Below are 15,200 nucleotides of genomic sequence, written 5' to 3'. Positions count from 1 at the left end.
GCAATATGTGGCACGCAATATGCCACGTTAAAGCTTGCACATTGCACGAATGAGTCGACGGGGTCTACTCACGAGTAAGCCAACCTGGGTCTACTAACCAGTACGCCTAGCGTGGTCTACTCACGAGTAAACCGAGTGTGGTCTATTCACGAGTCAGCCAAGCATGGTCTACTCGCGAGTAACCCGAGCGTGGTCTATTCATGAGTAAAGTAACCCGGGTCTTTTCGCATGTATGGCAGCTGGGGTCTACTCGTGAGTCGCTGACGGGTTTGTCTAACCGTCTAATCTAAGCTTTTTAAGGTCTTTTTGTATATTCTTACATCCATGTTTTTGGCAACTATGTGCCACCCCAATATGATCTGGGCTGCTTTTTGACCCGTTCTTGCAACCAGTGAGTGTTTCTACTGATTGGAACTAAGACTGAAGAAGTGTGTAGCATTTGAATGAATGCTATCTTGTTCCTTGCATGTTGCAAGCTTATCCGAGCTGATTTTTAAGTCAAGGAAAGGAGGGTTTTCCTCTGCTGCAACAATCCTCATATGAGCAGAAACTACGCCTTTTATCAACACGTGTAAGCTTGCACATTGCACGAATGAGCCGACGGGGTCTACTCACGAGTAAGCCAACCCGGGTCTACTAAACACGACGTCTAGCGTGGTCTACTCACGAGTAAACCGAGTGTGGTCTATTCACGAGTCAGCCAAGCATGGTCTACTCGCGAGTAAGCCAAGCGTGGTCTACGCATGAGTAAACCAACCGAGGTCTATTCGCATGTATGGCAGCTGGGGTCTACTCGTGAGTCGCTGACGAGTTTGTCTAACCGTCTAATCTAACGTTTTAAAGGTCTTTTTGTATTTTCTTACATCCATGTTTTTGGCAACTGTGTTCCTCCCAAATATGATCTGGGCTGCTTTTTGACCCGTTCTTGCAACCAGTGAGTGTTTCTACTGATTGGAACTAAGACTGAAGAAGTGTGTAGCATTTGAATGAATGCTATCTTGTTCCTTGCATTTTGCAAGCTTATCCGAGCTGATTTGTAAGTCAAGGAAAGGAGGCTTTTCCTCTGCTGCAACATGCCTCATATGTGCAGAAACTACGCCTTTTATCACCACGTTTAATCTTGCACATTGCACGAATGAGCCGACGGGGTCTACTCACGAGTAAGCAAACCCGGGTATACCAACCATTACGCCTAGCGTGGTCTACTCACGAGTAAGCCGAGTGTGGTCTATTCACGAGTCAGCCAAGCATGGGCTACTCGCGAGTAAGCCGAGCATGGTCTACGCATGAGTAAACTAAGCCGGGTCTATTCGCATGTATGGCAGCTGGGGTCTACTCGTGAATCGCTGACGGGTTTGTCTAACCGTCTAATCTAAGCTTTTTAAGGTCTTTTTGTATATTCTTACATCCATGTTTTTGGCAACTGTGTGCCACCCCAATATGATCTGGGCTGGTTTTTGACCCGTTCTTGCAACCAGTGAGTGTTTTTACTGAGTGGAACAAAGACTGAAGAAGTGTGTAGCATTTGAATGAATGCTATCTTGTTCTTTGCATTTTGCAAGCTTATCTGAGCTGATTTTAAAGTCAAGGAAAGGAGGCTTTTCCTCTGCTGCAACATGCCTCATATGTGCAGAAACTACGCCTTTTATCACCACGTTAAAGCTTGCACATTGCACGAATGAGCCGACGGGGTCTACTCACGAGTAAGCCAACCTGGGTCTACTAACCAGTACGCCTAGCGTGGTCTACTCACGAGTAAACCGAGTGTGGTCTATTCACGAGTCAGCCAAGCATGGTCTACTCGCGAGTAACCCGAGCGTGGTCTATTCATGAGTAAAGTAACCCGGGTCTTTTCGCATGTATGGCAGCTGGGGTCTACTCGTGAGTCGCTGACGGGTTTGTCTAACCGTCTAATCTAAGCTTTTTAAGGTCTTTTTGTATATTCTTACATCCATGTTTTTGCAACTGTGTGCCACCCCAATATGATCTGGGCTGGTTTTTGACCTGTTCTTGCAACCAGTGAGTGTTTTTACTGAGTGGAACAAAGACTGAAGAAGTGTGTAGCATTTGAATGAATGCTATCTTGTTCCTTGCATTTTGCAAGCTTATCCGAGCTGATTTGTAAGTCAAGGAAAGGAGGCTTTTCCTCTGCTGCAACATGCCTCATATGTGCAGAAACTGCGACTTTTATCAACACGTGTAAGCTTGCACATTGCACGAATGAGCCGACGGGGTCTACTCATGAGTAAGCCAACCCGGGTCTACTAACCAGTACGCCTAGCGTGGTCTACTCACGAGTAAACCGAGTGTGGTCTATTCACGAGTCAGCCAAGCATGCTCTACTCGCGAGTAAGCCGAGCGTGGTCTACTCATGAATAAACCAACCCGGGTCTATTCGCATGTATGGCAGCTGGGGTCTACTCGTGAGTCGCTGAAGAGTTTGTCTAACCGTCTAATCTAAGCCTTTAAGGTCTTTTTGTATATTCTTACATCCATGTTTTTGGCAACTATGTGCCACCCCAATATGATCTGGGCTGCTTTTTGACCCGTTCTTGCAACCAGTGAGTGTTTCTACTGATTGGAACTAAGACTGAAGAAGTGTGTAGCATTTGAATGAATGCTATCTTGTTCTTTGCATTTTGCAAGCTTATCCGAGCTGATTTTTAAGTCAAGGAAAGGAGGATTTTCCTCTGCTGCAACAAGCCTCATATGAGCAGAAACTACGCCTTTTATCAACACGTGTAAGCTTGCACATTGCACGAATGAGCCGACGGGGTCTACTCACGAGTAAGCCAACCTGGGTCTACTAACCAGTACGCCTAGCGTGGTCTACTCACGAGTAAACCGAGTGTGGTCTATTCACGAGTCAGCCAAGCATGCTCTACTCGCGAGTAAGCCGAGCGTGGTCTACTCATGAATAAACCAACCCGGGTCTATTCGCATGTATGGCAGCTGGGGTCTACTCGTGAGTCGCTGACGGGTTTGTCTAACCGTCTAATCTAAGCCTTTAAGGTCTTTTTGTATATTCTTACATCCATGTTTTTGGCAACTATGTGCCACCCCAATATGATCTGGGCTGCTTTTTGACCCGTTCTTGCAACCAGTGAGTGTTTTTACTGAGTGGAACTAAGACTGAAGAAGTGTGTAGCATTTGAATGAATGCTATCTTCTTCTTTGCATTTTGCAAGCTTATCTGAGCTGATTTTTAAGTCAAGGAAAGGAGGCTTTTCCTCTGCTGCAACATGCCTCATATGTGCAGAAACTACGCCTTTTATCACCACGTTTAAGCTTGCACATTGCACGAATGAGCCGACGGGGTCTACTCACGAGTAAGCCAACCTGGGTCTACTAACCAGTACGCCTAGCGTGGTCTACTCACGAGTAAACCGAGTGTGGTCTATTGACGCGTCAGCCAAGCATGGTCTACTCGCGAGTAAGCCGAGCGTGGTCTACGCATGAGTAAACTAAGCCGGGTCTATTCGCATGTATGGCAGCTGGGGTCTACTCGTGAGTCGCTGAAGAGTTTGTCTAACCGTCTAATCTAAGCCTTTAAGGTCTTTTTGTATATTCTTACATCCATGTTTTTGGCAACTATGTGCCACCCCAATATGATCTGGGCTGCTTTTTGACCCGTTCTTGCAACCAGTGAGTGTTTCTACTGATTGGAACTAAGACTGAAGAAGTGTGTAGCATTTGAATGAATGCTATCTTGTTCTTTGCATTTTGCAAGCTTATCCGAGCTGATTTTTAAGTCAAGGAAAGGAGGATTTTCCTCTGCTGCAACAAGCCTCATATGAGCAGAAACTACGCCTTTTATCAACACGTGTAAGCTTGCACATTGCACGAATGAGCCGACGGGGTCTACTCACGAGTAAGCCAACCTGGGTCTACTAACCAGTACGCCTAGCGTGGTCTACTCACGAGTAAACCGAGTGTGGTCTATTCACGAGTCAGCCAAGCATGGTCTACTCGCGAGTAACCCGAGCGTGGTCTATTCATGAGTAAAGTAACCCGGGTCTTTTCGCATGTATGGCAGCTGGGGTCTACTCGTGAGTCGCTGACGGGTTTGTCTAACCGTCTAATCTAAGCTTTTTAAGGTCTTTTTGTATATTCTTACATCCATGTTTTTGGCAACTGTGTGCCACCCCAATATGATCTGGGCTGGTTTTTGACCTGTTCTTGCAACCAGTGAGTGTTTTTACTGAGTGGAACAAAGACTGAAGAAGTGTGTAGCATTTGAATGAATGCTATCTTGTTCCTTGCATTTTGCAAGCTTATCCGAGCTGATTTGTAAGTCAAGGAAAGGAGGCTTTTCCTCTGCTGCAACATGCCTCATATGTGCAGAAACTACGCCTTTTATCAACACGTGTAAGCTTGCACATTGCACGAATGAGCCGACGGGGTCTACTCATGAGTAAGCCAACCCGGGTCTACTAACCAGTACGCCTAGCGTGGTCTACTCACGAGTAAACCGAGTGTGGTCTATTCACGAGTCAGCCAAGCATGGTCTACTCGCAAGTAACCCAAGCGTGGTCTACGCATGAGTAAACTAAGCCGGGTCTATTCGCATGTATGGCAGCTGGGGTCTACTCGTGAGTCGCTGACGAGTTTGTCTAACCGTCTAATCTAACCTTTTTAAGGTCTTTTTGTATTTTCTTACATCCATGTTTTTGGCAACTGTGTGCCTACCAAATATGATCTGGGCTGCTTTTTGACCCGTTCTTGCAACCAGTGAGTGTTTTTACTGAGTGGAACAAGGACTGAAGAAGTGTGTAGCATTTGAATGAATGCTATCTTCTTCTTTGCATTTTGCAAGCTTATCTGAGCTGATTTTAAAGTCAAGGAAAGGAGGCTTTTCCTCTGCTGCAACATGCCTCATATGTGCAGAAACTACGCCTTTTATCACCACGTTAAAGCTTGCACATTGCACGAATGAGCCGACGGGGTCTACTCACGAGTAAGCAAACCCGGGTATACCAACCATTACGCCTAGCGTGGTCTACTCACGAGTAACCCGAGTGTGATCTATTCACGAGTCAGCCAAGCATGGTCTACTCGCGAGTAAGCCGAGCATGCTCTACGCATGAGTAAACTAAGCCGGGTCTATTCGCATGTATGGCAGCTGGGGTCTACTCGTGAGTCGCTGACGGGTTTGTCTAACCGTCTAATCTAAGCCTTTAAGGTCTTTTTGTATATTCTTACATCCATGTTTTTGGCAACTATGTGCCACCCCAATATGATCTGGGCTGCTTTTTGACCCGTTCTTGCAACCAGTGAGTGTTTTTACTGATTGGAACTAAGACTGAAGAAGTGTGTAGCATTTGAATGAATGCTATCTTGTTCTTTGCATTTTGCAAGCTTATCCGAGCTGATTTTTAAGTCAAGGAAAGGAGGATTTTCCTCTGCTGCAACAAGCCTCATATGAGCAGAAACTACGCCTTTTATCAACACGTGTAAGCTTGCACATTGCACGAATGAGCCGACGGGGTCTACTCACGAGTAAGCCAACCTGGGTCTACTAACCAGTACGCCTAGCGTGGTCTACTCACGAGTAAACCGAGTGTGGTCTATTCACGAGTCAGCCAAGCATGGTCTACTCGCGAGTAACCCGAGCGTGGTCTATTCATGAGTAAAGTAACCCGGGTCTTTTCGCATGTATGGCAGCTGGGGTCTACTCGTGAGTCGCTGACGGGTTTGTCTAACCGTCTAATCTAAGCTTTTTAAGGTCTTTTTGTATATTCTTACATCCATGTTTTTGGCAACTGTGTGCCACCCCAATATGATCTGGGCTGGTTTTTGACCTGTTCTTGCAACCAGTGAGTGTTTTTACTGAGTGGAACAAAGACTGAAGAAGTGTGTAGCATTTGAATGAATGCTATCTTGTTCCTTGCATTTTGCAAGCTTATCCGAGCTGATTTGTAAGTCAAGGAAAGGAGGCTTTTCCTCTGCTGCAACATGCCTCATATGTGCAGAAACTGCGCCTTTTATCAACACGTGTAAGCTTGCACATTGCACGAATGAGCCGACGGGGTCTACTCATGAGTAAGCCAACCCGGGTCTACTAACCAGTACGCCTAGCGTGGTCTACTCACGAGTAAAGCGAGTGTGGTCTATTCACGAGTCAGCCAAGCATGGTCTACTCGCGAGTAAGCCGAGCGTGGTCTACGCATGAGTAAACTAAGCCGGGTCTATTCGCATGTATGGCAGCTGGGGTCTACTCGTGAGTCGCTGACGAGTTTGTCTAACCGTCTAATCTAACCTTTTTAAGGTCTTTTTGTATTTTCTTACATCCATGTTTTTGGCAACTGTGTGCCTCCCAAATATGATCTGGGCTGCTTTTTGACCCGTTCTTGCAAACAGTGAGTGTTTTTAACTGAGTGGAACAAAGACTGAAGAAGTGTGTAGCATTTGAATGAATGCTATCTTCTTCTTTGCATTTTGCAAGCTTATCTGAGCTGATTTTAAAGTCAAGGAAAGGAGGCTTTTCCTCTGCTGCAACATGCCTCATATGTGCAGAAACTACAACTTTTATCACCACGTTAAAGCTTGCACATTGCACGAATGAGCCGACGGGGTCTACTCACGAGTAAGCCAACCTGGGTCTACTAACCAGTACGCCTAGCGTGGTCTACTCACGAGTAAACCGAGTGTGGTCTATTCACGAGTCAGCCAAGCATGGTCTACTCGCAAGTAACCCGAGCGTGGTCTACGCATGAGTAAACTAAGCCGGGTCTATTCGCATGTATGGCAGCTGGGGTCTACTCGTGAGTCGCTGACGAGTTTGTCTAACCGTCTAATCTAACCTTTTTAAGGTCTTTTTGTATTTTCTTACATCCATGTTTTTGGCAACTGTGTGCCTACCAAATATGATCTGGGCTGCTTTTTGACCCGTTCTTGCAACCAGTGAGTGTTTTTACTGAGTGGAACAAGGACTGAAGAAGTGTGTAGCATTTGAATGAATGCTATCTTCTTCTTTGCATTTTGCAAGCTTATCTGAGCTGATTTTAAAGTCAAGGAAAGGAGGCTTTTCCTCTGCTGCAACATGCCTCATATGTGCAGAAACTACGCCTTTTATCACCACGTTAAAGCTTGCACATTGCACGAATGAGCCGACGGGGTCTACTCACGAGTAAGCAAACCCGGGTATACCAACCATTACGCCTAGCGTGGTCTACTCACGAGTAACCCGAGTGTGATCTATTCACGAGTCAGCCAAGCATGGTCTACTCGCGAGTAAGCCGAGCATGCTCTACGCATGAGTAAACTAAGCCGGGTCTATTCGCATGTATGGCAGCTGGGGTCTACTCGTGAGTCGCTGACGGGTTTGTCTAACCGTCTAATCTAAGCCTTTAAGGTCTTTTTGTATATTCTTACATCCATGTTTTTGGCAACTATGTGCCACCCCAATATGATCTGGGCTGGTTTTTGACCTGTTCTTGCAACCAGTGAGTGTTTCTACTGATTGGAACTAAGACTGAAGAAGTGTGTAGCATTTGAATGAATGCTATCTTGTTCTTTGCATTTTGCAAGCTTATCCGAGCTGATTTTTAAGTCAAGGAAAGGAGGATTTTCCTCTGCTGCAACAAGCCTCATATGAGCAGAAACTACGCCTTTTATCAACACGTGTAAGCTTGCACATTGCACGAATGAGCCGACGGGGTCTACTCACAAGTAAGCCAACCTGGGTCTACTAACCAGTACGCCTAGCGTGGTCTACTCACGAGTAAACCGAGTGTGGTCTATTCACGAGTCAGCCAAGCATGGTCTACTCGCGAGTAACCCGAGCGTGGTCTATTCATGAGTAAAGTAACCCGGGTCTTTTCGCATGTATGGCAGCTGGGGTCTACTCGTGAGTCGCTGACGGGTTTGTCTAACCGTCTAATCTAAGCTTTTTAAGGTCTTTTTGTATATTCTTACATCCATGTTTTTGGCAACTGTGTGCCACCCCAATATGATCTGGGCTGGTTTTTGACCTGTTCTTGCAACCAGTGAGTGTTTTTACTGAGTGGAACAAAGACTGAAGAAGTGTGTAGCATTTGAATGAATGCTATCTTGTTCCTTGCATTTTGCAAGATTATCCGAGCTGATTTGTAAGTCAAGGAAAGGAGGCTTTTCCTCTGCTGCAACATGCCTCATATGTGCAGAAACTGCGCCTTTTATCAACACGTGTAAGCTTGCACATTGCACGAATGAGCCGACGGGGTCTACTCATGAGTAAGCCAACCCGGGTCTACTAACCAGTACGCCTAGCGTGGTCTACTCACGAGTAAAGCGAGTGTGGTCTATTCACGAGTCAGCCAAGCATGGTCTACTCGCGAGTAAGCCGAGCGTGGTCTACGCATGAGTAAACTAAGCCGGGTCTATTCGCATGTATGGCAGCTGGGGTCTACTCGTGAGTCGCTGACGAGTTTGTCTAACCGTCTAATCTAACCTTTTTAAGGTCTTTTTGTATTTTCTTACATCCATGTTTTTGGCAACTGTGTGCCTCCCAAATATGATCTGGGCTGCTTTTTGACCCGTTCTTGCAAACAGTGAGTGTTTTTAACTGAGTGGAACAAAGACTGAAGAAGTGTGTAGCATTTGAATGAATGCTATCTTCTTCTTTGCATTTTGCAAGCTTATCTGAGCTGATTTTAAAGTCAAGGAAAGGAGGCTTTTCCTCTGCTGCAACATGCCTCATATGTGCAGAAACTACGCCTTTTATCACCACGTTAAAGCTTGCACATTGCACGAATGAGCCGACGGGGTCTACTCACGAGTAAGCCAACCTGGGTCTACTAACCAGTACGCCTAGCGTGGTCTCCTCACGAGTAAACCGAGTGTGGTCTATTCACGAGTCAGCCAAGCATGGTCTACTCGCGAGTAAGCCGAGCGTGGTCTACGCATGAGTAAACTAAGCCGGGTCTATTCGCATGTATGGCAGCTGGGGTCTACTCGTGAGTCGCTGACGAGTTTGTCTAACCGTCTAATCTAACCTTTTTAAGGTCTTTTTGTATTTTCTTACATCCATGTTTTTGGCAACTGTGTGCCTCCCAAATATGATCTGGGCTGCTTTTTGACCCGTTCTTGCAACCAGTGAGTGTTTTTACTGAGTGGAACAAAGACTGAAGAAGTGTGTAGCATTTGAATGAATGCTATCTTCTTCTTTGCATTTTGCAAGCTTATCTGAGCTGATTTTAAAGTCAAGGAAAGGAGGCTTTTCCTCTGCTGCAACATGCCTCATATGTGCAGAAACTACACCTTTTATCACCACGTTAAAGCTTGCACATTGCACGAATGAGCCGACGGGGTCTACTCACGAGTAAGCCAACCTGGGTCTACTAACCAGTACGCCTAGCGTGGTCTCCTCACGAGTAAACCGAGTGTGGTCTATTCACGAGTCAGCCAAGCATGGTCTACTCGCAAGTAACCCGAGCGTGGTCTACGCATGAGTAAACTAAGCCGGGTCTATTCGCATGTATGGCAGCTGGGGTCTACTCGTGAGTCGCTGACGAGTTTGTCTAACCGTCTATTCTAACCTTTTTAAGGTCTTTTTGTATTTTCTTACATCCATGTTTTTGGCAACTGTGTGCCTACCAAATATGATCTGGGCTGCTTTTTGACCCGTTCTTGCAACCAGTGAGTGTTTTTACTGAGTGGAACAAGGACTGAAGAAGTGTGTAGCATTTGAATGAATGCTATCTTGTTCCTTGCATTTTGCAAGCTTATCCGAGCTGATTTGTAAGTCAAGGAAAGGAGGCTTTTCCTCTGCTGCAACATGCCTCATATGTGCAGAAACTGCGCCTTTTATCAACACGTGTAAGCTTGCACATTGCACGAATGAGCCGACGGGGTCTACTCATGAGTAAGCCAACCCGGGTCTACTAACCAGTACGCCTAGCGTGGTCTACTCACGAGTAAAGCGAGTGTGGTCTATTCACGAGTCAGCCAAGCATGGTCTACTCGCGAGTAAGCCGAGCGTGGTCTACGCATGAGTAAACTAAGCCGGGTCTATTCGCATGTATGGCAGCTGGGGTCTACTCGTGAGTCGCTGACGAGTTTGTCTAACCGTCTAATCTAACCTTTTTAAGGTCTTTTTGTATTTTCTTACATCCATGTTTTTGGCAACTGTGTGCCTCCCAAATATGATCTGGGCTGCTTTTTGACCCGTTCTTGCAACCAGTGAGTGTTTTTACTGAGTGGAACAAAGACTGAAGAAGTGTGTAGCATTTGAATGAATGCTATCTTCTTCTTTGCATTTTGCAAGCTTATCTGAGCTGATTTTAAAGTCAAGGAAAGGAGGCTTTTCCTCTGCTGCAACATGCCTCATATGTGCAGAAACTACGCCTTTTATCACCACGTTAAAGCTTGCACATTGCACGAATGAGCCGACGGGGTCTACTCACGAGTAAGCCAACCTGGGTCTACTAACCAGTACGCCTAGCGTGGTCTACTCACGAGTAAACCGAGTGTGGTCTATTCACGAGTCAGCCAAGCATGGTCTACTCGCAAGTAACCCGAGCGTGGTCTACGCATGAGTAAACTAAGCCGGGTCTATTCGCATGTATGGCAGCTGGGGTCTACTCGTGAGTCGCTGACGAGTTTGTCTAACCGTCTAATCTAACCTTTTTAAGGTCTTTTTGTATTTTCTTACATCCATGTTTTTGGCAACTGTGTGCCTACCAAATATGATCTGGGCTGCTTTTTGACCCGTTCTTGCAACCAGTGAGTGTTTTTACTGAGTGGAACAAGGACTGAAGAAGTGTGTAGCATTTGAATGAATGCTATCTTCTTCTTTGCATTTTGCAAGCTTATCTGAGCTGATTTTAAAGTCAAGGAAAGGAGGCTTTTCCTCTGCTGCAACATGCCTCATATGTGCAGAAACTACGCCTTTTATCACCACGTTAAAGCTTGCACATTGCACGAATGAGCCGACGGGGTCTACTCACGAGTAAGCAAACCCGGGTATACCAACCATTACGCCTAGCGTGGTCTACTCACGAGTAACCCGAGTGTGATCTATTCACGAGTCAGCCAAGCATGGTCTACTCGCGAGTAAGCCGAGCATGCTCTACGCATGAGTAAACTAAGCCGGGTCTATTCGCATGTATGGCAGCTGGGGTCTACTCGTGAGTCGCTGACGGGTTTGTCTAACCGTCTAATCTAAGCCTTTAAGGTCTTTTTGTATATTCTTACATCCATGTTTTTGGCAACTATGTGCCACCCCAATATGATCTGGGCTGCTTTTTGACCCGTTCTTGCAACCAGTGAGTGTTTCTACTGATTGGAACTAAGACTGAAGAAGTGTGTAGCATTTGAATGAATGCTATCTTGTTCTTTGCATTTTGCAAGCTTATCCGAGCTGATTTTTAAGTCAAGGAAAGGAGGATTTTCCTCTGCTGCAACAAGCCTCATATGAGCAGAAACTACGCCTTTTATCAACACGTGTAAGCTTGCACATTGCACGAATGAGCCGACGGGGTCTACTCACGAGTAAGCCAACCTGGGTCTACTAACCAGTACGCCTAGCGTGGTCTACTCACGAGTAAACCGAGTGTGGTCTATTCACGAGTCAGCCAAGCATGGTCTACTCGCGAGTAACCCGAGCGTGGTCTATTCATGAGTAAAGTAACCCGGGTCTTTTCGCATGTATGGCAGCTGGGGTCTACTCGTGAGTCGCTGACGGGTTTGTCTAACCGTCTAATCTAAGCTTTTTAAGGTCTTTTTGTATTTTCTTACATCCATGTTTTTGGCAACTGTGTGCCACCCCAATATGATCTGGGCTGGTTTTTGACCTGTTCTTGCAACCAGTGAGTGTTTTTACTGAGTGGAACAAAGACTGAAGAAGTGTGTAGCATTTGAATGAATGCTATCTTGTTCCTTGCATTTTGCAAGCTTATCCGAGCTGATTTGTAAGTCAAGGAAAGGAGGCTTTTCCTCTGCTGCAACATGCCTCATATGTGCAGAAACTGCGCCTTTTATCAACACGTGTAAGCTTGCACATTGCACGAATGAGCCGACGGGGTCTACTCATGAGTAAGCCAACCCGGGTCTACTAACCAGTACGCCTAGCGTGGTCTACTCACGAGTAAAGCGAGTGTGGTCTATTCACGAGTCAGCCAAGCATGGTCTACTCGCGAGTAAGCCGAGCGTGGTCTACGCATGAGTAAACTAAGCCGGGTCTATTCGCATGTATGGCAGCTGGGGTCTACTCGTGAGTCGCTGACGAGTTTGTCTAACCGTCTAATCTAACCTTTTTAAGGTCTTTTTGTATTTTCTTACATCCATGTTTTTGGCAACTGTGTGCCTCCCAAATATGATCTGGGCTGCTTTTTGACCCGTTCTTGCAACCAGTGAGTGTTTTTACTGAGTGGAACAAAGACTGAAGAAGTGTGTAGCATTTGAATGAATGCTATCTTCTTCTTTGCATTTTGCAAGCTTATCTGAGCTGATTTTAAAGTCAAGGAAAGGAGGCTTTTCCTCTGCTGCAACATGCCTCATATGTGCAGAAACTACGCCTTTTATCACCACGTTAAAGCTTGCACATTGCACGAATGAGCCGACGGGGTCTACTCACGAGTAAGCCAACCTGGGTCTACTAACCAGTACGCCTAGCGTGGTCTACTCACGAGTAAACCGAGTGTGGTCTATTCACGAGTCAGCCAAGCATGGTCTACTCGCAAGTAACCCGAGCGTGGTCTACGCATGAGTAAACTAAGCCGGGTCTATTCGCATGTATGGCAGCTGGGGTCTACTCGTGAGTCGCTGACGAGTTTGTCTAACCGTCTAATCTAACCTTTTTAAGGTCTTTTTGTATTTTCTTACATCCATGTTTTTGGCAACTGTGTGCCTACCAAATATGATCTGGGCTGCTTTTTGACCCGTTCTTGCAACCAGTGAGTGTTTTTACTGAGTGGAACAAGGACTGAAGAAGTGTGTAGCATTTGAATGAATGCTATCTTCTTCTTTGCATTTTGCAAGCTTATCTGAGCTGATTTTAAAGTCAAGGAAAGGAGACTTTTCCTCTGCTGCAACATGCCTCATATGTGCAGAAACTACGCCTTTTATCACCACGTTAAAGCTTGCACATTGCACGAATGAGCCGACGGGGTCTACTCACGAGTAAGCCAACCTGGGTCTACTAACCAGTACGCCTAGCGTGGTCTACTCACGAGTAAACCGAGTGTGGTCTATTCACGAGTCAGCCAAGCATGGTCTACTCGCAAGTAACCCGAGCGTGGTCTACGCATGAGTAAACTAAGCCGGGTCTATTCGCATGTATGGCAGCTGGGGTCTACTCGTGAGTCGCTGACGAGTTTGTCTAACCGTCTAATCTAACCTTTTTAAGGTCTTTTTGTATTTTCTTACATCCATGTTTTTGGCAACTGTGTGCCTACCAAATATGATCTGGGCTGCTTTTTGACCCGTTCTTGCAACCAGTGAGTGTTTTTACTGAGTGGAACAAGGACTGAAGAAGTGTGTAGCATTTGAATGAATGCTATCTTGTTCCTTGCATTTTGCAAGCTTATCCGAGCTGATTTGTAAGTCAAGGAAAGGAGGCTTTTCCTCTGCTGCAACATGCCTCATATGTGCAGAAACTGCGCCTTTTATCAACACGTGTAAGCTTGCACATTGCACGAATGAGCCGACGGGGTCTACTCATGAGTAAGCCAACCCGGGTCTACTAACCAGTACGCCTAGCGTGGTCTACTCACGAGTAAAGCGAGTGTGGTCTATTCACGAGTCAGCCAAGCATGGTCTACTCGCGAGTAAGCCGAGCGTGGTCTACGCATGAGTAAACTAAGCCGGGTCTATTCGCATGTATGGCAGCTGGGGTCTACTCGTGAGTCGCTGACGAGTTTGTCTAACCGTCTAATCTAACCTTTTTAAGGTCTTTTTGTATTTTCTTACATCCATGTTTTTGGCAACTGTGTGCCTCCCAAATATGATCTGGGCTGCTTTTTGACCCGTTCTTGCAACCAGTGAGTGTTTTTACTGAGTGGAACAAAGACTGAAGAAGTGTGTAGCATTTGAATGAATGCTATCTTCTTCTTTGCATTTTGCAAGCTTATCTGAGCTGATTTTAAAGTCAAGGAAAGGAGGCTTTTCCTCTGCTGCAACATGCCTCATATGTGCAGAAACTACGCCTTTTATCACCACGTTAAAGCTTGCACATTGCACGAATGAGCCGACGGGGTCTACTCACGAGTAAGCCAACCTGGGTCTACTAACCAGTACGCCTAGCGTGGTCTACTCACGAGTAAACCGAGTGTGGTCTATTCACGAGTCAGCCAAGCATGGTCTACTCGCAAGTAACCCGAGCGTGGTCTACGCATGAGTAAACTAAGCCGGGTCTATTCGCATGTATGGCAGCTGGGGTCTACTCGTGAGTCGCTGACGAGTTTGTCTAACCGTCTAATCTAACCTTTTTAAGGTCTTTTTGTATTTTCTTACATCCATGTTTTTGGCAACTGTGTGCCTACCAAATATGATCTGGGCTGCTTTTTGACCCGTTCTTGCAACCAGTGAGTGTTTTTACTGAGTGGAACAAGGACTGAAGAAGTGTGTAGCATTTGAATGAATGCTATCTTCTTCTTTGCATTTTGCAAGCTTATCTGAGCTGATTTTAAAGTCAAGGAAAGGAGGCTTTTCCTCTGCTGCAACATGCCTCATATGTGCAGAAACTACGCCTTTTATCACCACGTTAAAGCTTGCACATTGCACGAATGAGCCGACGGGGTCTACTCACGAGTAAGCAAACCCGGGTATACCAACCATTACGCCTAGCGTGGTCTACTCACGAGTAACCCGAGTGTGATCTATTCACGAGTCAGCCAAGCATGGTCTACTCGCGAGTAAGCCGAGCATGCTCTACGCATGAGTAAACTAAGCCGGGTCTATTCGCATGTATGGCAGCTGGGGTCTACTCGTGAGTCGCTGACGGGTTTGTCTAACCGTCTAATCTAAGCCTTTAAGGTCTTTTTGTATATTCTTACATCCATGTTTTTGGCAACTATGTGCCACCCCAATATGATCTGGGCTGCTTTTTGACCCGTTCTTGCAACCAGTGAGTGTTTCTACTGATTGGAACTAAGACTGAAGAAGTGTGTAGCATTTGAATGAATGCTATCTTGTTCTTTGCATTTTGCAAGCTTATCCGAGCTGATTTTTAAGTCAAGGAAAGGAGGATTTTCCTCTGCTGCAACAAGCCTCATATGAGC

The sequence above is a fragment of the Hemicordylus capensis genome, chromosome 16 (assembly GCF_027244095.1).
Source record: "Hemicordylus capensis ecotype Gifberg chromosome 16, rHemCap1.1.pri, whole genome shotgun sequence".
In the NCBI taxonomy this organism is placed as follows: Eukaryota; Metazoa; Chordata; class Lepidosauria; order Squamata; family Cordylidae; genus Hemicordylus; species Hemicordylus capensis.
Note: the sequence above shows the minus strand (reverse complement) of the source record.